This window comes from Myodes glareolus, chromosome 12 (assembly GCF_982192425.1).
Source record: "Myodes glareolus chromosome 12, mMyoGla1.1, whole genome shotgun sequence".
NCBI lineage: Eukaryota > Metazoa > Chordata > Mammalia > Rodentia > Cricetidae > Myodes > Myodes glareolus.
The window spans coordinates 19785644-19811363 of record NC_142037.1 but is presented as its reverse complement, the minus strand read 5'-3'; the positions used below and the strand labels follow the sequence as shown (position 1 = coordinate 19811363).

General features: G+C 40.2%; 1 long non-coding RNA gene and 1 pseudogene across 1 annotated transcript; one reads left to right on the top strand and one right to left on the bottom strand.

Moving 5' to 3' along the window:
• Nucleotides 1–17287: 17287 nt before the first annotated feature.
• Nucleotides 17288–17647, bottom strand: LOC125415370 (large ribosomal subunit protein P1 pseudogene; annotated as a pseudogene).
• Nucleotides 17648–20607: 2960 nt separating this feature from the next.
• On the top strand, nucleotides 20608–21467 carry LOC125415223 (uncharacterized). Its single transcript, XR_015734633.1, has 2 exons — nucleotides 20608–20739; nucleotides 20922–21467. It is a non-coding gene; the product is annotated as an uncharacterized LOC125415223 (long non-coding RNA).
• The last annotated feature ends 4253 nt before the right edge of the window (nucleotides 21468–25720 follow it).

Genomic DNA, 25720 nt, shown 5'->3' with positions numbered 1-25720 from the left:
AATTAACAATCATTGGTAATTAATATCTTTTAATGTCAATGAACTCCATTCCCTAATAAAAAGACACAGGCTAACAGAATGGATGTGAAAACAAGATTCTCCCTTTTGCTGCATACAAGAAACACACCTCAACATCAAAGACAGACATTAATTCATATTAAAGGATTTGAAAAAGATTTTCCAAGAAAATTGACTCATGAAGCAAGATAGTGTAAACATTTTAATATTTAACAAAATAGACTTCCAGCCAAAATTAATCAAAAGAGAAAGGAAGGACACTTTGTACTCATCAAAGGAAAAGTCTACCAAGATAACATCTCAATTCTGAACCTCTATGCTCCAAATTATGTTTACCTTGCTATTCCAATTTCTGGTGCTTCTCGTCAACTTTGTGTTCCTAATGCGCAAAACAATCCCACATCAGTTAGATTTTAAAGGGGTATTTATTTTGGGGGGTAAAACTTACAAAACACAAACCATCAGGTGCGGCGTGCTTCCTGACCAGCAGGAATGAACGCCTCGAAAACAAGAATTCCTTCCCTATCACGTCTTTATTCGGAGCACTCAATTGAGGAAAATTGGGAGAAGGGAAGAGAGAGGGACGAGAGAAAGCTTAGAGAGAGAAAGATGAGAGAAAGATGAGAGAGCGCAGGGACAAGAGAAAGATTAGCCAGAGAGGAAGTAGAGCCCAAAGGCAGCTGCTTTTCTAGGGTGAAAGGCTCGAATGCTGATTGGTTGATGCCATTCTGCTAGGGCTCAAGGCCACAGGACAGGTCAGGAAACCACATCTCTGAAATGCAAAACAAGGCTCCAAGCACACTCTGACCTGTGCAGCAACATCAAAGGATTTGTATACCTCCAGGCTGTAGGACTATCTTGCCAAGGCGACATTCTGGCGGCTCCCTACAATCAGGAAAGGAACCTAGTCGCTGGAGCAGGAGCCAAAACCAAGCACTAGAACAAAGAGAGTGAGCCGAGGCTTGCCACTCTCTTTTAAAGAGAAATATACCATGCCCCAGTGGGCTGGTATTTCAGCAGTTATTGGCTGAAGGAGTGGAAGGTACTCCTGCAGCACCTCCCCCTTTTGTTTAAGTAAGAGAGTTCTAAGCCTACTACAAAATTATATACAATAAGAATAAATATCTTATCCTAACTAGCCTAAATCTCGCATAATAAATAACTTGGTCAAGACATGAGAGGAAAGTAGCTACATTTATCTAGACTTCAACCCCATAGAAGATCCAAGAAGGGAAATAATGTTACCTGAAAAATTAGGAAGTGCAATCAAACAACTTCCAAAACGTGCAACAAATCACAGAGACAACTGGCTTAGCTTGGCAATCACCAAAGTCACATTTGCAGTGTTGAAGCAACCAAGTTTGACTAAAGCCTAGAATAACTGACAGATTATTTTTAACAGGCAAGAGATTTTTCAAAACCATCTTCCCCTGTCTTGGCAAGATTTGACAGTTCTGCTTATCCATTTCAGGATTTTATCCATTTCCTGATTTTAAGAGGCAAGAGATTTTTCAAAAGCCATCTTACCCTGTCTTGGTAAGATTTGACAGTTCTGTTTATCCATTTTCAGATACTGTGTATTTTGTCAGTAGTTGAGGTATGGGCAGTTCCTTGCCCAGAGGCTGGTTTTGTCAAGAAGACAAGCTCCAAGTGGAGTATCTTTGGTACTCAACAATCTCTTGGGAATAGGTTGGTGTTGCCAGGAGTGATTGTGTCTCACTACCACAGAACTCTAAGATTAAATTAAATGCCATTTTCTACAGCTCTTCGAAGAGGTTGAAGATTATTTATACAGAATATAATCTCTATGTATATAAAGAACGTGATTAGTCTAACCATAAATATGACAGACATAGATGACTATTGATCTACAATTCTTAACACCTATCTAACTTAAAGACTAAGAGAGTAAACTACTGTGCAAAAAAATGAGGAAATGACCTCCAAATGTAAACAATGAATATCAATACAGAAACAATATATAAGTATCTTAATCAGAGGTAGAAATGCACGCTGCAATATGGTATACATATATAAATACTATATATGTATATATATATCAATACATAAAATGTTTTAAAGAGAAGTAGAAGTATGCATACATATAATATTCAATATAACTTAACTTTATATCCATATACAAAAATTTTTGCCAATGTAATTCATCTATAAACAATAACTCACAAATACCATTATTGTCTATCCAATTTTCCCTCTTTTTTTTCAAAAAGATCCCTGAGCTTATAAAATTCCTTTCCCAACCCTCAACCATATACTAATTATAATCAATCCCTAAATATTGTCTCTAAACCCAAGGACAAACTTTGCTGGGAGAGTGGACATAGTCCTCTAGAATTACTTCCAGCTGTCATGGGTGTGAGGTTCTTTCTGGAGGATCCTGTGAAAATAAAATGATGGCTAAATTTTAAGATCATGTCTTTTAAAATTGCAAACAGCCTCTGAGTATTTTTTGTGGAGGTCTGGCCATAATGTTGTACAAGATGTGCACCATTTCAGCTAACCAATTTGGAATCATCTCTGCAGTTGATACCCGAAACAGGACTTGTAGTAGCACTATCGGTATCATGACGTCATATCAGCCAAGTGGAGTTGTTGTTATGGGGGTCCTATCTTCTTCCTGGAAACTTCAAGTGTCAGTGCAGGAAAAACTCATTGTTCATTATGAAAAACTTAAACGTTAATTATATAGACATATACAGACAAACATATATTCAATGAAAGATATGATAGACATATTCACTGAAAAGTATGAAAGATATGAAGAAAAGGAAAGATGTTTTCTAAGCTTATATTTCTTTCTGTCTCATATCATGGCTCTTGACATAAGACAGAAACTCCAGAAACTCTTGGTTGTCCTCTTAACAACAGGTTTGGAATTAGAGAGGGACAGAGCCAAGTGTTCAACTCAAAAACCAGCTCTATAAATTCAGAAATATGATTTAGTATATTCCAGAGATTCATGCTCACAGAACCTATTCAGTTTTCTTGATAGTCCCTATTGGGTAGTTATTTTTCCATCTGTCAGTATTTAAACATCCAGGGTCCCTTGAATTTTTCAAAGATGAGTGTTTTCCTGTGGAGATAAGAACAGAAACCTGCCCCTATTCTATGTTTTTCTTACCACCTATATGGTTATCATCATTGTAGATGCTGTCATTTCTCCTTTCCAAGAGGTTTCTTCTCTTCAACTCTAACCTTTGTTAATTTTGATGGCATCCACATTTTTCTTGTCCTGTGGAAACAAGAGGAAATCCCCTTCCCCAACATAGCACATCTCCTGGCTTCCACTGAGAGGTCAGCACATCCTTGATATAAACTGGTTGATTTAGTTCAGCAGACTTTTCCATTATCCAATGTCTTTCTGCCTCTGTTGTTCCTTTCTCATTAGTGTTAAGAAAATTCAAGGTTAATAAGGCATTATGTAATCTATTTCTGGGGGCATTTTCCACCCCTTTCTGTTTACTTAACATATCCTTTATAGTTCGATTTGATCTTTCTATGACCGTTTGACCTGTAGGATTGTATGGTATACCTGTAACATGCTTAATATTATAATAAGCAAAAACCATTTCATTTTCCTAGAGACATAAGCTGGACCATTACCTGTTTTTATTTGTGCAGGTATACCCATAATGGCCATAACTTCTAATAAATGTGTGATTACTGAGTCAGCTTTTTCTGAGCATAAAGCAGTTGCCCACTGAAAGCCTGAATAAGTGTCAATGGTGTGATGTACATATTTTAATTTTCCAAATTTTGCAAAGTAGAACATATCCATCTGTCAGATTTCATTCCTTTGAGTACCCTTTGGGTTAGTCCTTGCAGGTAGTGGTATTTGCTTATATAAAGAGCAAGTAAGGCATCTCTTTACAATCTCCTTAGCTTGTTGCCATGTAATGGAAAACTCTTTCTTTAAACCTTTGCTATTGATGTGATGTTTTTTATGAAATTCTGAGGCCTGCAACACGCTTCCAATCAATAATTGATCAATTTCTACATTACCTTGTGCTAAAGGACCTGGCAGACCTGTATGGGACCAGATGTGTGCTATGTATATTGGACAAAGCCTATTCCTGATTATGTCTTGTACCTGGATAAACAATGAAGTCAACTCTGTATTATCTGGTACAAATTCATCGGTTTCAATATGCAAGATAACTCTGCATATTGTGAATCTGTAACAATATTAAGAAGTTCTTTAAAATCCCTTAGCACCACAAGAATGGCATATAATTCTGCCTTCTAGACAGAAGTATAAGGGCTTTGTTCCACTTTACTCAATTCATCTGATTTGTAACCAGCCTTCCCTGATTTATTAGCATCAGTATAAAATGTATGGGCTCCAATTATTGGAGCATCACGTACAATTTGAGGAAGAAACAAAGAAGTTCTCTTTATAAGGTTAAGTCTACCACTTTTTGAATAGTTGTTATTAATTTCTCCCAAAAAATTAGCACAATCCCTTTACCATGGTTCATTGTCTTCCCAAAACTTTTTGATTTCAGCAGTAGTGAAAGGCACTATAATTTCTGCTGGGTCTATACCTGCTAGTTGATGAAGTCTCAGTTTACCTTTCATCATTAATTCAGAGACCTTTTCTACATAAGTTTTCAATTTTTTACTTGGTTTGTGTGGTAAAAAGATCCATTCTAAAATATCTTCCGTCTGCATTAAAATTCCCATAGGAGAAATTCTGGAAGTCAATATGGCTAGAATTCAACTAAGATTTGGATCTACCCCATCTACATGTGCCTTCTGTAATTTTTCCTCAACCATTGTCAGTTCCTTTTTTGCTTCAGCTGTTAATTCTCTGGGACTATTCAAATCTTTGTCACCATCTAAGGTTTTGCTTAAATGAATTATTAGATCAGGAGTTATCCCAACAGCCAGTCATAGACTGGAAATGTCTCCTAACAATTTCTAAAAATCATTAAGAGTCCGTAACTGGTCTCTCCTAATTTGTGCCTTTTGTGTCCTAATTTTCTTTAAACCTATTCTGTAACCTAGGTGATTAACAGAATCTCCTCTTTGAATCTTTTCAGGAGCAATTTGTAATCCCCATTTAGGCAAAATTATCTTTACTTCCTCAAACATTCTTTCTTAAGTATTATGTTTGAATTGGATAGCAAAATGTCATCCATGTAATGGTATATTATAGATTTAGGAAATTGCTTACGTATTATTTCCAATGGTTGACTTACAAAGTATTGGCACAGTGTAGGGCTACTGAACATTCCCTGTGGGAGGATAGTCCACTGGTATCTCCTAGTAGGCTGGAGTTGTTATAAGTAGGCACTGTGAAGGCAAATTTTTCTCTATCCTTTTCTTGTAAAAGTATGGTAAAGGAGCAATCCTTCAAGTCAATAACTATAAGAGGCAATCCTTTGGGTAACAGAGAAGGCCAAGGAAGTCCAGTTTGTAGAGGGTCCATAGGTTGAATTACCTTGTTGGCAGCCCTTAGATCTGTCACCATTCTCTGTTTGCCAGATTTCTTTTTTACAACAAACATAGGAGAATTCCAAGGGTTAGTGGACTTCTCAATATGTCGAGCATCTAATTGTTCCTGTACCAATTGTTCTAAAGCCTACAATTTATCTTCAGCTAAAGGCCACTATTTAACCCATATTGGCCTTTCAGTTAGCCATTTTAAAGGTAGGGCTGTTGGTACCTCTAAAGGTTTGTTAGTTGTTTTATGTTCTTGTACAGTCTGAAAGGCTGGTGACCTTTGTGCACAGTACTTTATTGCATTCTTCCCAGAATTATGAGTTTCTGAGACTGCAGGAATGTTAATCTGGATATTCCATTGTTGTAGCAGGTCACGGCCCCAAAAATTTATTGCAATATCACCTACATATGGTATTAACTTTCCTCTTTGACCTTCTGGCCCAATACAGCCAACCCATCTCATGCTTTGTTTAACTCGAGATTTGGTTCCAATTCCTAGTAATTGAATATCTGCCTCTTGAAGAAGCCAATTTGGATGCCAAGATTCTGGAGTAATAATACTCATATCTGCTCCTGTGTCCATCAAGCCAACAATCACAATTCCATTTATACGTACTCTCAGCTTTGATCTCTGATCATTTATAGAAGTTTGCCAAAATATACGTTTCTTATGTCCTAATTTCTGACTTATCCTCCAAATTTGCATCATTTAGAACCTTATGATCTTGTACAGAAGCTTCTAGAGATTTTAATTTTCCTGGTTTGGCATGTCCTCCATGGTTACTGGGAATGACTGGGCCACTTTTGGCTTGGGGACCTGCGAGAGGCCCCTCAGGGAGTTTCCTGATGGTATCAGGTTGCCTTTTCTGTCTGTCGTTGATCATCATTCATTTGCCCAATGTCGTCCTTTACCACACCTCTTACATACACCTAAAGGTCAAGGTTTCCTATTCTTGCCATTCCCAGATGAAGTGTTATTCCTAGAAATACCTTGCCTACAATCCCTTTTTAGATGTCCAAATTTACCACAATTAAAACATTTGGCAGGTTTATGTCACCTCATCGCTTTGGAAATCACTTCTCCTACCCAAGATTTATCATTGTAATTAAAGGTCTGAAAATTCATGGAATGCTGGATCCATTCATCCATAGGTGCTGATCTAGACCTTAAAGGCCCAATTACCTTTTTGCAGTCTAAGTTTGCGTTTTCAAAAGCCAGCAATTCAAAATTAGTCGTCTAGCTTCTGGGTCTGTTATTCCTGTGTTCAGAGCCTTAATTAATCTTTGCAAAAAGTCAGTATAGAGTTCTCCCTGTCCCTGCCTAACCCTCGTTTATGACTCTACCTTTCTTCCTGTCTCTGGTAATCTATACCAGGCATTTTAAGCTGCCTTGTGGCATAGAGATAGTACTTCATCATCATAAAGAGCATGGACCTATGGATCAGTGTAAGCTCCTACACCAAGAATTTGATCCTGTGAAACCTCCACACCTGTTGCTCTTCCTTGCTGTTCCATATGCTTGGATTCTTTCCTGAAATAAACTCCAAACATCAAGGAAGGTCCATCTTCGAGGACCGCTGAAGTTAACTGTGAGAAATCGTGGGAGATAGCCCTGACATTAGAATCCCAAGTCCTTATCATTTCCTTAACAAATGTAGAGTGCAAGCCATAATTAACAATGGCTTGCTTAATTTCCTTTAGGTCATTCATTCCTACTGGCATCCATCTAGCTTCTTTGGCTCCCTTTAAGCCTTTAGAAGTTGATGCTTTGTCAGAATAAATTACAGGGTATGTCACTAAAACCCTGGGTAAGCCAGTTATAACAGGTGGTGGTGGCATAGTATCCTGCCCTTGTATCTTCTCACCCAGTTCATCAGTTCCAATAATTTTTTTCAATCACCTCAAATCTTTGTATCATTGTCTCTCTTAAATCTTGAATCTCCTGACCTGCATGTGTTTCTAGTGATTTCACTAAGGTCTCAATTTTTGTCCCCATTCTGCACCTGTGATTTCAAGTTCTTAATGGTTCCTTTTAAAGATAATATCTCCTCCTTGAACTGCCCCTGGATATCATGTAAGTTGCCATCCTGGAGGTATATTTTGTCTGTTACCTTATCAAAACTCTGTGATAACTTCTCAAAGTCAAATTCAACAGCTTGTATCCTTTCAGGTAAGTTCCTAGTACCCTTAGATAAGGAGTCAAGTTTGCCTATCATGGTATTAATTCTATAAATTAATCTCACATATTTCCACCATGATATAACATTAAGAAAGAAATTAATACCTAATAACCAGTAAATCGAGGCATTTCCATTGGCATATAGGCCACTTGTGATTTCAACAAAAGTGGCAGCAAAAACCATGGCTAGAGTCCCATTAGAAAAGAAACCTGCTATTTTACCTGTCAGTCACGGTATGGCGATATCTCTGAGTCGCGACTGGAACAGCTGCAGGCGTCACAACAAATCCTGTTTTAAAATCTGCTCTGTTATTTGTTTAAAAACTGGGGGAAATGAGTCAATTGAGAGGTCATATGTACACAGAGAGAAAATCCAGAGGCCAGGCACAGAACACAAAAAGTCAGAGAGCTTCTAGTGGCCAATAAACAAGGCAGCCTGGCCTACCCTGGCCAGGCTCTCCTGCCCTGCCACTCTGTTCAACCCGATGCAGAGGGTTGTGACAAGTCACTGCGCTGTTGCTAAAGAGGCCTAGTGCTTTGGGCCCCGTGTCTCTTTGCTGGGATTAAGGGTCAAGCTGCTTGCAGCGCTCCCAATCAGTTATGGCAGATGGCGGGAATTTCGAACAATGTTGGTGGGACTTCAAAGGGAGCTTGCACTGCGAGCTCTGTGAGTCATGTTGCAAAGGAAAATTTAAAAATCCACCCAGAACAGATCAAATTAGGCTGGCAGAGACTGTCTGAACCTGTGTATCCGGGAGGCATGGAGGTTATGGCTGAGGGAGCGCTCGTGCCAAGCCGAGCTGGCAGAAGGTAGCTGTGCCAGAGGCAGGCAGCAAAGCCCAGGAATGGGGGGTGTGTGTGGGGTGGTTCTAAAACCAAACACTGGGTACCAGATAATGCATGAAGCAATTCCACACCAGTTAGGTTTAAAAGGGGTATTTACAAAACACAAGGCATCAGGAAAGGAGCCTAGTCGCTGGAGCAGGAGCCAGAAACAATCGCTGGAACCAAGAGAGCAAACTAACGTTTGCCACTCTTTTTTAAAGAGAAATATACCACGCTCCAGTGGGCTGGTATTTCAGGGGCTATTGGCTGAAGCAGCAGAACGTACTCCTACAGCATGTTCCCTTTGGATATTTCTGGCTTCTGTGGCTAATCCAAGTTATATATTTCCATCTGAAGATTTGGATAGGAGCCTCTACAATTTCCATTGTCGTCAGAATACTACAGTAGCAGAGTATGTGGCATTTGTCTTTTGGGGTCTCTGTCACTTATTTTAAATAATCTTTTCTAGTTCCATCCATCTACCTGCAGTTTATGATGCCACTTTTCTTTACTTAGAAGAATAATTAATAATGTATAGGTGCCACATTTTATTACCCATTCAAAAGTTGGAGGTCATTTAAATTGTTTCCATTTCCTAGTTACTATGAATAGAGAAACAATGAACACTGCAAGTGACTATCTGTGGAGTGGGATGTAGAGTTCTTTGGCATATAACAAGAAGTCACATAACTGGGTTGTGTGGTAGATTTGGCTTTTGATGTCTCTCCATATTGATTTCCAGAGTAACTGTGCCAATTGTCATTCCCCCAACAGTGAGTGAAGGTTCCTTTCATCCCACTAGCCCCCACCAACATTTGTTGTTAGTTGCTTTATTGATTTTAGATACTCTAACTGGTGTGAGATGAAATCTCAAAGTTGTTTCAATTTGCAATTCTCTATTTACTAAGAATGATGAGAAATTTTGAAATATTTCTTGGTCATTTTATTTACTTATTTATTTTTACTTATTTATTTATTTATTTATTTATTTATTTATTTATTTATAGAACTCCATCTAGTCAGTCTTGTCTTCTGACCATCTGCATTTCCTTCACCAGGAAGTTATAGGGTAAAAAGAGCTGTTCTAATGAGATTTGTGGAGATGGCCTGAAGTCGCGTTTGTTGGTGATGTCCATCCACTAGGGGGCACTGCAGAGTTTTGAGAAATTACCTTTTCTTAAATTGCCTAGAGATTTGAAGATCTGAGAACAGACATAAGGAAATAAGGCAATCCACTCACAAAGCAAAGAGTAGAGGTGATGGTGTAGAGATCACCCGGACCTTAGCTCTCAATCATTCTGTAGAAAATCACAGATATCTAGAGCCTGTTCAGTGGATCCCATGTGTCTATCGTGTCTATCTATCTATTTGAAAAACATTTCTCTGAACAAATATCAGCAAAATAAAGTCTTTCTGGGCATTATGAGGATGGACACTCAAGAGAAAACATCTCCACTGCTCTTTTTTTGAGTTTCATGTTTATAATTTCTCACATTCAAAGAAATAGAAATTATTCCAATACCATCTTATCACATGTATGATATATATATATATATATTAAACTAGAAAAAGGAGAAATAACTACTTGAGAAGAAAAACTTACAAGTTATGAAAGAATAGAGAGGAGGAGTCTTAATGACCTGGAGCAGGCAGGCATTCATAGTCTGATCTGTATCAGCTGTGTTTTACTGAACAGCACAGTGGAAGAGTTAGACAGAAGCCAAGAGACGGGAAATAAATCAAGGTAGATACCAGGCAGGACATGTCTTATTTTTCTCATAACCAACAAAACTCTGTTGGAAACATTTTCTATGTACATGTTGATCTTAATAGCAAGAAATTCCTTGTATTCTGTTCAGTGCATTGCTTGCTGATGTGTCAGTGTAATTTGAGTCCTGCCAGGACTTCCTTGTTGGCTATGTTGATCACAATGAAGGGTGGGCCCATGCCCAGCAGTAGATGGCCAACATAGAATGAATCCAATGACGTTATTGCATGATATTGCTTAGTGTGAGCATATTTCCTTCTTCACTGGTCTTTTGTCTGTTTGTATGTATTTTGTGTTTTTAAGCTGTTTCAGGTGTGTGTGAGTTTCTTCTTTGTTTTTTTTTTCTAATTCTGTTCTGTTTGGGTTTTCTTTCTTTGCCTCTTTGATTTCTAAAAAGAGACAAAAAGAAAGAGCATGGAGTTGAGTGAGTGAGAAGGTCTGGAAGCTCTTGAAAATGATGTAGGAGAAGAGAAAATGATCAGAATATACTGTTGAAAAATTTTCAATAAAGAGTCAAAAAATCTTGCTAGGATTCTACAAGGTTCTACTTAACCCACTGGAGCTATTAGTTCTCACTCAGTGTTCTACATTTATGAATTCCTCTTCCTCACACATTTTCCCCCAAGCTCCTCATATGAGAAGAGTTATATTAGAAATAGAGTGTCCAGGGCTCTAATCATTGTTCTCCACAATCGTGCAGTGGAGGTGGGTGGAGTTTCTTGTTCAGATGAAAGAGGAAGCTCAGTGATTAGGAGAGAACTCTTGTGTGTAAGCACAAGTGTGTCTGGGCACAAGACTTGATACCATCACAGCTGGAGAGAAGACACCTCAGCAATTGGACAGGGGCCATGGAGAGGAAACTGGGAGCTGTGCTGGGGATTCTGTGGGTGTGGATTTGCTGTGAGTTGTGCTTACCTAAGGTGCTTTAGAGATTCTGCAAAGATGTCAGTGGTGAAGGGGGAATGACCCAAAACAGAGCTCCTGTGCAGTCAGTCATTCTCTTTGTGTCTTCTGGGATATTTGATAAAACCCTTCATTAATTCTGAATTACTTTTCTGTTTCCAAGCAGGGGTGAGAGGAGGTGAGGTGGAGCAGAGTCCTTCAGCCCTGAGTCTCCGTGAGGGAACCAGCTCTGTTCTCACATGCAACTTTTCTAAAACCATGAGAAATGTGCAGTGGTTCCGGCAGAATTCCAGTGGAAGCCTCACCAATCTTTTCAACCTGACTCCAGGAACAAAACAGAATGGGAGGTTAAACTCAACCTTCAACTCTAAGGAGCTCAAGAGCACCCTGCACATCAGAGATGCCCAGCTGGAGGACTCTGGCACCTATTTCTGTGCAGCAGACGCACAGTGCTTCCAGCAAGCCTGCAGCCTGGCCCCAAACTGTGGCTGGGTGTGCAGCTTACAGTCCTGCCAAAGGCAGACTCTGCAGGAGAATTTGCACAGCTGTGGCTTTATCAGATTTCCACCAACTACAAAGAAGGAGTGAGGAAACAGAAAATTACCACTGCAGGAGTTCACACTTAAACTCAGACAGATGTGACACTGACTTGTAGAAGGATAAAAGCTCAGAAACATCAGCCCACATGAATAAAATCTCTTTTATCAAAAGTTTGTGCTAATGTCATTAAATATCAACCCTGCTTTCACACTCCAGAATCATTTTGGTCATTTCTCAAAACTGGAAACTGAGAACAACTATTTTCATCCTGTGTTTAGAGAATGTGGGACAACAGTTTCCACTAATCTAGCAAATACGAAGTTGATAAAAGAATTAATTTTGAAGATCTTATAAATAAAGTGGTAGAAAGGCACAACAAACAAATCTTTTAATTCTATTTTAATTTAAGAACTATCTTTTCTCATTTTACATACTAATCCCAGTTCCTACTCCCTCCCCTCCTCCTATACCCTCCTTCTTTGCGCCCCCACTCAACCTCCCATTCACTCTTCAGAGGAGTTAAGGCTTCCATTCACTCTTCAGAGGAGTTAAGGCTTCTCACAGGGTTGTAGAGATGGCTCAGGGGTTAAGAGCACTAACTGCTTTTTCAGAGATCCTGAGTTCAGTTCCTAAAGACTGCATGCTGGCTCACAACTATCTGTAATGAGATCTGGTGCCCTCTTCTGGCCTGCAAGCATACATGCCGGCAGAACACTGAATATTAACAAGTAAACAAATATTATTTTTTATTTTTATTACTTTATAAATAATACCTGTAGGGCCCAGTCTACCCTTGCTCCTTCGGGTGAATATTGAGGATGGTTTCTGGCCCGCCAGCTAAGCATCCTGTTTGCTTCTGTGCTCCCTCTGCCCTAGCCTGGTGATTAGCTGAAGGGCATTGTTTCATCTTTGGTATGGTAATTTCCCACCTTCCTGGGAGGAAATCCTTGTACAGCAGCCAGATTTCCCCCTGCCTGGGAGGTAATCCTTTTGCAGAAGCCAAAGTATATTTAGTTTTGCACAAAGCTGAATAAAGCGGCATTCGGCTGATCTCCTTTCAAATGACCCAGGTCTCTTGTGTGTTCCTTTCAATCTCCACGCCCTTGCCCAACTCGCATAAGGTACAGTGGCACACAAACTGTGCTGAGAGGGTAACGCAGAATCGGGTGTTACAAATACCATTCAAAATTTTCACTTGCCTACCTCCTCCCGCCACCCTCCCACTCCCCCCTTACCCTCCCCTCTTAACCCTCCAGTCCTAAGAGAGAGCTGGGTACCCTGCCCTGTGGGAAGACCAAACACCACCCCCTCCATTCAGGCTGAGAAAGGTATGCATCCAAATAGCATAGGATCCCAAAAACCTAGTACATGCTATAGAGACAAATCCCAGTGCCCTTAATCATTGGCTCCTCAGTCTCTCAGTCTGCCCCAATTGTCAGCCACATTCAGAGAGTCCAGTTTGATCCCATCCCAGTCCAACTGGATTTGGTGAGCTCCCATTAGCTCAGGCACACTGTCTCAGTGGGTGGACCAGCACCTGGTGGTTCTGACTTCATTGGTCATATTCTTCCTCCTTCTGCTCTTCAACTGGACCTTGGGAGTTCAGTCCAGTGCTAGGATGTGAGTCTCTGTCTCTATCTCCATCTGTTGCCAGATGAAAGTTCTATGGTGATATTCAAGGTAGTTATCAGTCTGACTCCAGGACAAGGCCAGTTCAGGCACCCTCTCCTCCACTGCCCAAGGTCCTAGCTGGGGTCATGGCTGTGGACATCTGGGAACCCCTCTAGAGCCAAGCCTATTGTCAAGCACAAAATGGCTCGCTTAATTAAGATATCTACTTCCCTACTCCCATATCCATCCTTCGTCCATCTCAACTATCCCACTACCCCAAGCTTGCTCCAACCCTTCCCTTCTCTCTTTTCTCTCCCTCTCTCCCCTTCCCCACACTCTACCCCCACTCCTATGCTCCAAACTTTTGCCTGGCAATCTTGTCTGCTTTCAATTTCCAGGAGGATCTATATATGTTTTTTCTTTGGGTTTACCTTATTATGTGGCTTCTCTAGGATCATGAACTATAGGCTCAATGTCCATTTGACTCATTACATCTGTTAATTCTCTTATTTCCCTGTTAAGTTTCTGTCTGGTTGACCTGTCCATTGGTGAGAGAGGAGTGTTGAAATCTCCTACTATTAGTGTGTTGAGTTTGATGTGTGATTTAAGTTTTAGTAATATTTCTTTTACATATATTACTGCTCTTATATTAGGGGCACAGATATTCAGGGTTGAGACTTCATCTTGATGAATTGTTCCTGTTATGAATATAAAATGTCCTTCTCCATCTCTTCTGATTCATTTGAGTTTAAAATCAATTTTGTAAAATCTTAAAATAGCCACACCCATTGTTTCTTAGGTCCATTTGATTTGAAAACCTTTTCCCAACTATTCTGTGGTAGTGTCTGTCTTTGAAGTTGAGGTGTGTTTCTGGTAAACAGCAGAATGCTGAATCTTATTTTAATAGACATTCTCTTAACCTGTATCTTTTTAAAGGTGAATTGAGTCTATTGATATTGAGTGATATTAATGACTGTTGGTTGTTAACTCGAGTTATTTTTTGGTGGTAGTGTTTGTGTATTTCCTTTCTTTGGGTTGTGTTGGTAGAAGGTTATCAGATGTTTGTTTTATTATAGGTATTGTTAGCTTCTTTGGGTTGAGGTTTTCCTTCCAGTACTTTCTGTAAGCCTGGGTTTTTGGATACGTATTGTTGAAATCTGTTTTTGTCATGGAATATCTTGCTGTCTCCATCAATAGTGAAAGAAAACTTTGCTGGGTATATTAGTCTGGGCTTGCATCCATGGTCTCTGAGTGTCTGCAGCACATCTATCAAAGACCTTCTGGCTTTCATGGTTTCCATTGAGAAGGCAGGTATAATTCTGAAAGGTTTACCTTTATATGCTAGTTGACCTTTTTCCTTTGCAGCTCTTAATATTCTTTATTCTGTATGTTTTGTGTTTTGATTATTATATGGCAAGGGAATTTTTTTTTGATCCAGTCTATTTGGTGTTCAGTAAGCTTCTTGTACCTTCATGGGGATATCCTTCTTAAGGTTGAGAAAGTTTTCTTTTATAAATGTGTAGAATATATTTCATGTGCCTTTGAGCTGGAATTCTTCTCCTTCTTCTATCCCTATTATTCTTAGGTTTGGTCTTTCCATGGTGTCCCAGATTTGCTGGATGTTTTGTGTTAAGAATTTGTTGGATTTAATGTTTTCTTTGACCAATGAGTCTATTTCCTCTATAGTATCTTCAGAGCCTGAAATTCGTTCTTCTATCTCTTGAATTGAGGCCAACAGTGTCTTGTTATCTTTGTCCGATCTTGGTTGTGGCTGTCTGAGGACTTGGGAATATTTCTTGGTCTGCCCTCTCTTAGGTCCCCTCAGTATTGGAACTAGCTCTGTTGCAGGGTTCCAAAGATCTGGCAGGTGAAAAGGCAGGATTGGTGGAGTGGGTTGGGGGAAAGCCCAGCAGCAGGAACATTCCCACTGGCTCACCACAAAAACATAGGGAGTTGGGGAGGGGCCCCTGGGTTCTGTCACAGTGGGAACATCCCAGAGAGTGGGTATCTGGCTGTCCCAGGCTTGTGGCTACTAACTCACCTCTCAGGTCTCCTCAGCACTGGAGCAGGCTGTGTTGCAGGGTTCCAAGGACTTCACAGGTAAAAAGGAGGGTTTCAGGGCAGGGTGGGTTGGGAGAAAGCCCAGCAGCAGGAACACTCCCGCTAAAGGGCCAGAAAAGCCAGGGAGTTAGGGATGAGACCTTGGGTTCTACCCTACTGCTAAGGTCCCAGAGAACATGACATTCAGTTGTCAGGGCTTGTGACACTGACTCACCTCTCAGGTCCCCTCAGCACTGGAGCAGGCTATGTTGCAGGGTTTCAAGGACCTCATAGGGGAAAAATTGGGCTTCAGGGCAGGATGGGTTGGGGGAAAGAAAGCCCAGCAGCAGGAACACTCCCTGCTGAATCTCTGGTCCTCTTAGCACTGGAGCAAGCTGTGTTGCAGGGTTCCAAGCTGCAGCATTTTTTTAACCTCAGTCAATATTTCACCTAAATTATCCTAAGGGTTAGAGGACTTCAGTGGTTCTAATATTTTTTGAGACTTTTATGGGCTGACATGGTCTAAGCTTAGTGGCAAGATATTTTTAGGAGGTTGTGTGTCAGCCTTTAATTTCTAGTCTTATTTCTCAAGCAATCATCTTCATATTGAATACTTTATAATGCATTCCTCTACTCTTATGAATGTACAGTGCATTGCCTCAAGTAGTCACCATGTGCAATAGCACACAAGCACTGCTGGCCCTGTCACTCTGGAATGCAGCACTACTATATTGGTTTCCCCCAATCCACTTCCTTCTTATGTGGTCATATTTTAAACATTTGGAACAAACCTCGACTGGAGCAGGAGTGTTCCAATTTTTAAAATGCATTCCAAAACTATGAATCCATCACACATATACTTTATCATTATGTGTTGTCTGAGGTTTTCTGTCCTGCCCAGTTCCTGCAATCATTAAGTCCCAAAGAAATTACACAGATGTCTATATTAGTAATAAAATGATTGTTCCATTAGCTTAGGCTTCTTATTAACTCTTATAACTTGCATTAGCCCATTATTCTTGTCTATGCTATCCATGTGGCTTGGTAACTTATTCAACAAGGCAATCACACTTTTCTTCTTCTGTGGCTAGGTCAGGACTGATGACCAAGCTTTCCTTTTCCCAGAATTCTCCTGTTCTCATTGACCCACTTCTACTTTCTGTCTGGTTGTCCCACCTGTACTTCCTGCCTGGAAGTATATTTAAAATATAATTGACAGAATAAAGACCATTGTCCCACACCATTTCCCCCTCTTTTCTAAAAAACAAAAAAAAACAAGAATACTAAATCTAATATTCTTTGTTTAGCTTTTCTACTGACCATTTGCCAAAACAACTTGTCACCAACATTCTAAACAAAGGAAAATATCCATAGTCCATTTTTTGGGAAAGTGGGTATAGTTTTCCAGGCTACTTCTTGCTGGTTGGGGGCACTAATAATCTTATGGGGACCTAAAGATTTAGAATTATGATCAAGTCCTAACTAGAGTATCCTGTGAAGCTTGATCATCTCAGGCAGCAGTCTTGAATCTGTCTAGATGTAGAACTCAGCCATCTGGCCATCTGTTACCACCAGAGATTTCTTAGGTGGTCTTCCTTGATCAAACCTGATTTTTCTTAACTCAGAATAAATCCATAGCCTCTCATTTTCAGTGGAAACAAAAGTAAAACCTCTTCTCCAAAGTAACATATCTTTTGACTTCAATTTTGAAGTCAAGGTATTTTCAAAATACCTATCTTTGATTAATCCAGCAGCATTTATAAACAAGTATCTTTTAGTGTTATATGAGGAGCTTGCCTGCTTTTCATCCCACCCAACTAGCTTACACCAGAAATAAACACACAGAAACTGTATTCATTTAAACACTGACTTGCCCAATAGTTCTAGCCTCTTTTTTTTACAGGTTCATCTTTTTATTAGACATGTCATCAAAACACCTAGTCAAAAAGACCAAGGCCCATGTCATCATCAGACTCCTCGAATTCTTTCTTCTTTGCTTCCACTTTCTTCTCCTCAGGTGGGGCAGCAGTGGTGGAGGGGGTAGGACTGCCTGCTGGTGCAGCTCTGGCTGCTGGAGCAGGTCCACCAGCCCCTACATTGCAGATGAGGCTCTCACTGTTGACATTGGCCAGGGCCTTTACAAACAAGACATGCCAAAAATGTTCAACATTGACACCAGTAGCTTTAATGAGGGCATTGATCTTATCCTCTGTGACTGTCACTTGTCATCATAGAGAATGAGGGCAAAGTAGATGCAGGTGAGCTCAGAGAGAGTCCATGTTGGGGGCTGCCAGCATGGTGCTAGTCTCCAGATGAAGTAAGGGCCTCACCCCAACATGGCCTTAGCTTCCTTGGGAGAACCAAGCACCTTGGTGGCAGAAGAGGAAAAGGTCCTAGTTCTAGCCTCTTATTGGCTAACTCTCACATCTTGATTCGACCCATTTCTAATAATCTGTGTAGCACCATGAGGTCATGGCATTCTAGGAAAGATTCTAACCAGCATCAGTCTCAGGCAGGAGCTTCATGGCATCTGCCACTCTGCCCTTCTTTCTAGCATTCAGTTCTGTCTACCCAGCCTACCTCAGTTTTGCCCTATCAAAAGGTCAAGGTAGTTTCTTTATTCAACCAATGAAAGCAACACGTAGACAGAAAAACCTCCTACAGAAGGAGAAGGAAAGAGAACGTGAGCAAGGAAGGCAAGATCAGAGGGAACCTTCATACGACGATGGATGGTGATACAGACGGAGACCCACATTGGAGCACTGGACGGAGTCCCCCAAGGTCCAAATGAGGAGCAGAAGGAGGAAGAACATGAAAAAGGAAATCAGGACCACGAGGGGTGCGATCACCCACTGATACAAGGGGACTGATCTAATGAGAGTTCACCAAGGCCAGTTGACTGGGACTGAGCGAGCACGTGATCCAACCAGATTCTCTGAATGAGGCCGGATTCTCTGAATGTGGCTGGCCCGGAGTCTTTCTGAAAAGCCATTGACAATGACACTGGGACTTGTTTCCTCTGCATATACTGGATTTCTGGGATCCAGTCTGTTTGGATGCTCACCTTCCTGGACCTGAAGGGAGGGGGAGGAGCTTGAACTACCCACAGGGCGGGAGACCCTGACTGCTCTTGGTGATGGAGAGGGAGGAGGGGAGGGAGGAGAGGGAGTGGGAGATTGTTGGGAGGAGGGGCAGAAATGGAGACTTTTGTATTTTAATAAACTTTGAGAAAAAAAAGAGAAACCTCCTACACCATTTTAGCAGCTGTTTCTCCTTCCTCAGCATTCAAACAATTCAAAGAGAGCATAATAACATACAGGATCCAGACTCTCTGTGCATTTTCATCTTTACATGGCTTTATTTAACCTCTATTTGTTTTATTTTTATTTTTTGGCTTTTTGAGACAGGGTTTCTCTGTGTATATTTGGCTATCCTGGAATTCACTCTGCAGACCCACAGAGTCCTTGAATCCACAGAGATCTCCCTGCCTCTGCTTCCCAAGTGCTGGGATAAAGGTGTGTTTGACTATGCCTCGTATTCACAGAGATCTGTCTGTCTCTGCCTTCCATGAGTTAAGATTAAAGATGTGTACTACCACACACAACTACTCTTTTTCTTTTTTATTTTAAGTACTTTAGCCTTTAGCCTGCATTTATATTTAACACACTGTAAACCTAGATGTTTTCTTCATCTTTGACTCTCTCTTTACTGTATATCTCTCTTTTTCTGACCACATGAGTAGTTAGTTTGCTAAGTGATATGGCTTAGGTTAAAGTCATGGCTTTGGCAGCTGAATTTAGCCCATTTCTTAGCTTTCTGAGATTCCAGCCTCATGGTCGAGGTACCAGCTATAGCCATGTTTATTGACACAACTCTATGGCACTTCAAGGTCCCTGCCAGCAAGCAAACTACAGCAGTCTGCTCACAAACCACACTCAAATGCTCTGTAGCTGGACCTCCTGCCTGAAAGAGTCAGAGTTTGTGCTGGCAGGACTACCCAGAAAGCTGGCATTTTAAAACAATCCAGCTTTTTTCCTGGTATGGCTGAAAATAAAAATGTATGCAGTCATTTCTTCTTCAACACTATTTAAGTGTTTTGTGGCAGGATCTCTTAAAAGAGCTGCAAAGTTAATGCTGAGTCAGGAAGCCTCTTTAAATGAGATGCATTTGCCTCTAGCAAACAGAGCCCACCTGAGAAAATGCTGCTATCAATAAGCTGTGCTTAATTCTAAAAAGAAATAAAAAGAATAGAGTTACTTCCCAAGCTCTCTCAGGCTTATGTGGATGCAGTTATCGACATGGGTACCATTCTGTTGTCTGAGGTTTTCTGTCCTGCCTGGTTCCTGCTGTTGTTAACCCCCCATAGAAATCACACAGAGGTCTATATTAGATATAAGTTGATTGGTCAATTAGCTCAGGCTTCTTATTAACTCTTATAACATACATTAGCCCATTATTCTTGTCTATGCTAGTCATGTGGCTCAGTACCTTATTCAGTGAGGCAGCCATATCTTTTTTTCTTCTGCATCTTGGTCAGGACTGTGGACCAAGCTTTCCTCTTCCCAGAATTTTCCTGTTTTCATTGACCCACCTCTACTTCCTGTCTAGTTGTCCTGCCTATACTTCCTGCCTGGCTACTGGTCAATCAGTGTTTAGTTAAAATATAAGTGACAGAATACAGACCATTGTCCCACACCAATTATATTCCTGTTTCTTCTTCTCCTGAGAAGATTTCACTTCAATTATTTCACAGGTGAAGATTCTTTTTCACTGTCTTTTAAAAGTGTGTATGCGAGTTGGTCCATGAAAATATCTGGTACTTGCCTACAGTTTCTGCAGAGAACAAAAGAGCCTCAGGTCCATTGGAGCTGGAGTTACAGGCAGCTTTGAGCTGGGGAGGAAACTATGGCCTCCTTGAAGGACAAGGACTTATATCTGCTGAACCATCTGTCAGGTCCTTAGCCAGAACATGCATCTGTTTCCTGAGTAAAACTTTTAACTGTTGCTTTACCTAGTGTGCTAGGCTCTGTGTGCAACTGAGGTTTGTTCTCATTGGGAGGGGTTGGTCCTCTCCTGCTTCCAGGATCCCTAACTGCATATAACACAACAGTCATCTCAAAATGCCTCCCATGTTGTGCTCTACCCAGACTCAGTCAGGTCTGGTTTGGGAGGAGCTTCAGGCTCAGAAGACTGTGAGAAAACTCTGCAGTGTTTGGCCAGACAGGCTTCCTGGGTGGGGCTGACTGGTTGCAGGAGGAGGACACTCCAGCAACCAACCTGACACCACAGCCCAGAGGTTGTTTACTTACTTCTGTCTGCAGCTGCCTGATAAGCACCATGAAGAGGCTGCTCTGTTCCCTGCTTGGACTGCTGTGCACCCAGGTTTTCTGTGAGTCTGGCTGTCCATATTCAGGGGACAGAGAGGATTTTGCTCAGCACAAGGAGTGGTTAGAAACAGTTCAGGGGTCCTACAGAGCTCTCACCTTCTGAAAGGATAAGGGATGAGTTCAGGATTGGATTCTGTGGATGTTCAGTGACCTCCATCTGTGTCTTTTTTCTGTTTCTAATCAGGGGTGAAAGGTCAGCAAGTGAAGCAGAGTCCTGTGTCCTTGGTGCTTCAGGAGGGAGAGAGCACAGAGCTGCAGTGCAACTTTTCCACCAGTGCAAAGCAAATACAGTGGTTTTACCAAAGTCCTGGGGGACACCTCATCAGCCTGTTCTTCAATCCTTCTGGAACAAAGCAGAATGGAAGACTGAAGTCCACAACAGTCACTCAAGAACGCCGCAGCTCTTTGTACATTTCCTCCTCTCAGACCACGGACTCAGGCACTTATTTCTGTGCCGTGGATCCACAGTACTCCCTACACACCTGCAGCCAGCACATAAAACTTCAGCTGGCTGGCTGGTTGGGTGTGGCCCACTCAGCTACTAGAAAGACATCAGAAAGTTGCAACAGACCTGCTCTTTTAATGTCCCTTTCCTGTTTTGGTAGAGTTTCAACCTCAGGTAAATTTTGGCCCCAAAGGTTCAGGAATTTGGTTAATCTCCAATTCTCAATATCACTCCCTCCTAGAGCATAAATGTTCATCTTAGAAATAAAATAGAAGCTGATGAGAGGACATAATTAATGTGATTATTTAAGCTGCAATGTGTAAAACTCACAAAGGATGAAGAGAAAAGGGAAAGAATGGCAAAGGCAGGCTTCCAGATAACCCTGCTGTGGACAGGGTCAGGGTTAGTGAAGAGAAAACAATCTGCAGCAACAGCAAGAGCATCAAGCCATGGGAGATACAGAATGTGCAGAGAGCTGGGTGCTCTAGCTTCCTTTCGGTTGCTGTGCTAAAACTCTCTGAGAAAAAGCAGCTTAGAAGGTAGAAGACTTTGTTTAGCTTTCACTTCATAGTCATAGTCCATCATTGGTGGCAATCAAAACAGGAACTCAACCAGAAGATTCAAAGAGGAACCCTGAGGAGACTGTTACTAGTTCAGTCACAGGCTCACGCTTAACTAGCTTCCTAATATGATCCAGGCCACTTTTCCCATGGAACGGTGCTGCCCACAGTGACCTAGTCTCCATTCAATTCAGTAGCTTAAAAAATGATGCTTGGAGTTTTAGTGCCAGTTTATTGAATTTAAGGGAGCATTGGGAATATTGAAGGCATTGAATCTTCTAGTCATTATTTAAATTTACCTTTTCATATATTTAACTTGACTCAGTCTGATCCATTGCCATTTTTTGTCCTGTTGTTGTTTGTTTTCTTAAAAATAGATTCATTTCACATAATATATTCTAATCACTGTTTCCTGCCCTACATCTTCCAAATTCTCTCTACCTCCCCAGCCATATAATTACACACCTTTCTTTTTATTTTAAGGCAACAAGCAAGTTAATAAGAAAACCAGAATAGAACAAACAGAAAAAAACCAAAAAGCATGAGAAGCACATAAACATATATGCAAAGATACATGCACACATAAAATCCATAAAAACACAAATTTTAAATCCATAATGTATAAACAAGCAATGAATATGTTAAATAATGCCCAGATAAAACATTGTGAAAAAAGTCTCTAAAAACACAATTGAGTTCATTTAAGTTGGCCATTTACAGCTGATCATGAGGCCTGCCTTTAAGTGTGGTTGTATATACAGAAAAATGTTGGTGTGCTACATCCACGGCTGTCTCGCCAGTATAGCAGAAATGCTGACTAGGCAGGCAAGTGTTGCCAGAGGATTGGGATCCGCACTCCACAGAGATGAGTCCTGGGCTGCCCCTTGGCAATCAGTTGTGGTGTAATGCCACCTGAGTCGCCATTTGTACTGACTCGACCTGCCTGTCCTTGGAGCCATAAGTCTGTCTTTTCCCTTGTCTGTGTGTTCTTTGTGATTCTTGCATATTGCTAACAGATCAGACTATTCCAGGCAGTTACGGATACAAACAAGACTGCTGAGGACATTTTTGAATTCTGCTTCACTATTAATTAAAGCCTTAAAAAAGTAGCCAGTTCTGGAAATTGCCAGAATCATCATTAGGACAATTCCTTGATGATGTGGAACAAAAGGAGTTAATTTTACTAGGAAAAACCTTAGAAGCTTTAGGCATTTGCCTGAGAAATATGTACAGTTGTAAATAGAAGGCCTATGAAACCTTTCTTATGGGAAGAAAAAGACCTAACCTAAGCTGACAATATCTGAGCCTGAGAATTGAGAAGGGAGGAGAGTTGAAGTTAGTGATATAAAGTAAACTTCAGAGAGATTCAAGACTATGTATTAGAAATTTCCTAGCAGAAAGCTTTCCCAGGGAGATAGTAGCCTTTTTCTTTCTCACCCAGGCACACAAGGTCACTTAGCTCAAACCAACCAGCCACCTGCAAGCTGATAAAGATGGTCTAGCTCAAGGACAGTGATCTCTATGAAGGTAAGAGGAGAGAGTTTGTTTTGCAAAGTGTGAGAGAGCAGAAGTCCTTGTGCCCAAGTCAAAGCATCTTCAAAGATTCTTTTTGTAAACTGTTTTATGCTGTTCTTTTCTGTTTTATGATTTGATAATGTATGCCTTTGCCAAGTTCTTTGATTGTAAAAAAATATATAATCCTACACTGAAGTAAGTAAAAACACAACAGCATGTCTCAAATACATTGAGAGTGGTCTATTTGTCACTTTCCTCGCCGTATCCTGATTTCTCCTGTGCCTTCGCCCTGATTCCCTTATGGTCTGAGTGGCTCCCCTGAGCCGGTCCGTAGCATTGGTGAAACCTCAATTTTCCCTTGTGGGCAGTTTCATTGAAGATAGCTTCTTGGTTAGGGGACATGATGTTTACTTCACCCTCTTAGCACTGGGACTCCATCTGTATAAGACTGTTTAGCCCTGTGTATGTTGCCACCCTCTCCAAGAGTTCCTATGTGATATTGTGTCCAGAGGGCATCATTTCCTTAGTGTCTTCCACCTCCTGACACTTACAATCTTTCTGCTTCCTCTTCAACAAAATTCCCTGAGCCCTGTGAAGTGGGTGTTTCGTCTGTACATGACCTTGGTTTTCTTACCTGCAGATATGATCTCTTAAAAGGAAGATGGACAGGGTCATTCTGGCTTTGGTGGTGAAGACTGTATCACTGGCAAGAAACAGTGCTGAATATATTGAAGAATCTACCATCCCTTAGAATTATCCTGTATTTGTTATATTAAAAGGAAGTCTGGAAAATGGAGAATGCTGATAGACCAGAGAACAATAAATAACACAATTCAACTGATGGGCTCTCTACAACATGGAAAGCCTTTGCCTTCTCTATATCCTAAGAAATGGCCTATTTTAGTTATTGACTTAAAAGACTGCTTATTAACTATGCCTTTACAAGAAAAAATTAAGGAAAATTTGCCTTCATGATGTCTACTTATAAAAACTCTCAGCCAGTTAAGAGATATCAATAGAAGAACCTCCCACAAGTAATGTTAAATAGTCCCACCCTTGACAATATTTTGTGCAAAAATCCTTGGAAATAATTCATAGACAGTTTCTACAATCTATAATTTACCATTATATGGACATTATCTTATTAACTGATTCAAAGGTAGATAGTTTAGGAAAAATGTTCAGAAAAGTAAAGAATGTCTTTAGATGACATTATTAGCTGATTCAATGGCAGATACTTTAGATAAAAAGTTTTGAGAAATAACAAAAATCTTGCCTTGTTGGGGATTACAAATTGTTCCTTTAAAAATACAGAGAGGAGAGTCTTTTAATTACTTAGAATATCCAGTCGGTCTACAAAAAATTAGACCCCAAAAGGTACAAATAAGAAGAGCTCAATTGTAGACCCTTAATGACTTTCAAAGATTACTAGGAGAGTAATTTGTTCAGTAACCTAGAGAGGGATAAAGACTTAAATAGTACAAGGAAATTAACAGAAGAAGCTGAAAGCGAATTGGTTTTGGTGGGAACGAATTTATAGAAATCACATGTGGATCATGTAAATCCAAAGTTTAATTAGATTCTGGTTGTATTATCATCTAGACAATCCTCTATAGGGATTTTGATATTATGTTGGAATGAATATTCCTGCCACATAAACAGAGTTAAAAATTAAAGATGTATGTGGAAAAGATTTCTGATTTGATTTTAAAATGGAAAATTAAGACTTCACTAACTGACAGGAATGAACCAGCAGAGATTATTGAACCTTTACCTATTGAGGAATTCTCTTCTTTATGGAAAGATAATGAATATTGGTAAAGGGCTTGTAGTATCTTAGAGGGAAAGATTAACAACAGTTATTCCAAAAGTGAGAGGACTAAATTCATAAAAAGAACCAGTTGGGTCCTTCTGCACATTGTACAGAGAATACCAATATCTGGAGAATCTAAATTCTATACTGATGCAAATAAATCAGGAAAAGCAGTGTATAAATCAGGAAACTTAAGCAAAATAGTTCAAAGCCCTTATAATTTTGTGCAAAAGCTAGAAGTGTATGCCATTTTTATGATACTAAAGAATTTTACAGAACTTCTCAATATGGTTACTGACTCTTAGCATGCAGAAAGAGTTATTTAACATATTGCAACTACTGAATTCATTTCTTATAAAAATAGAATTAACTTAACGATTTATACAATTATAGGAAATAATCAGGAGTAGTAATCATATATATAAATATATATGATTATATATCAGATCCCATAAGGGTCAGCCAGATCCTCTAGCACAAGGTAATAATGAAATTAATCAGTAAAAAAGTATGCTGGAGGCCTCAGAAGTTCATTTTTTTAAAAAAAACCATGTTAATAGCAAAGGTTTAAAAAAATTTTTCCATCACTTGGCAACAAGTCAAGGAAATCATTTTTAAAACGTCCTACTTATCCCTTCTTTAACCAAACT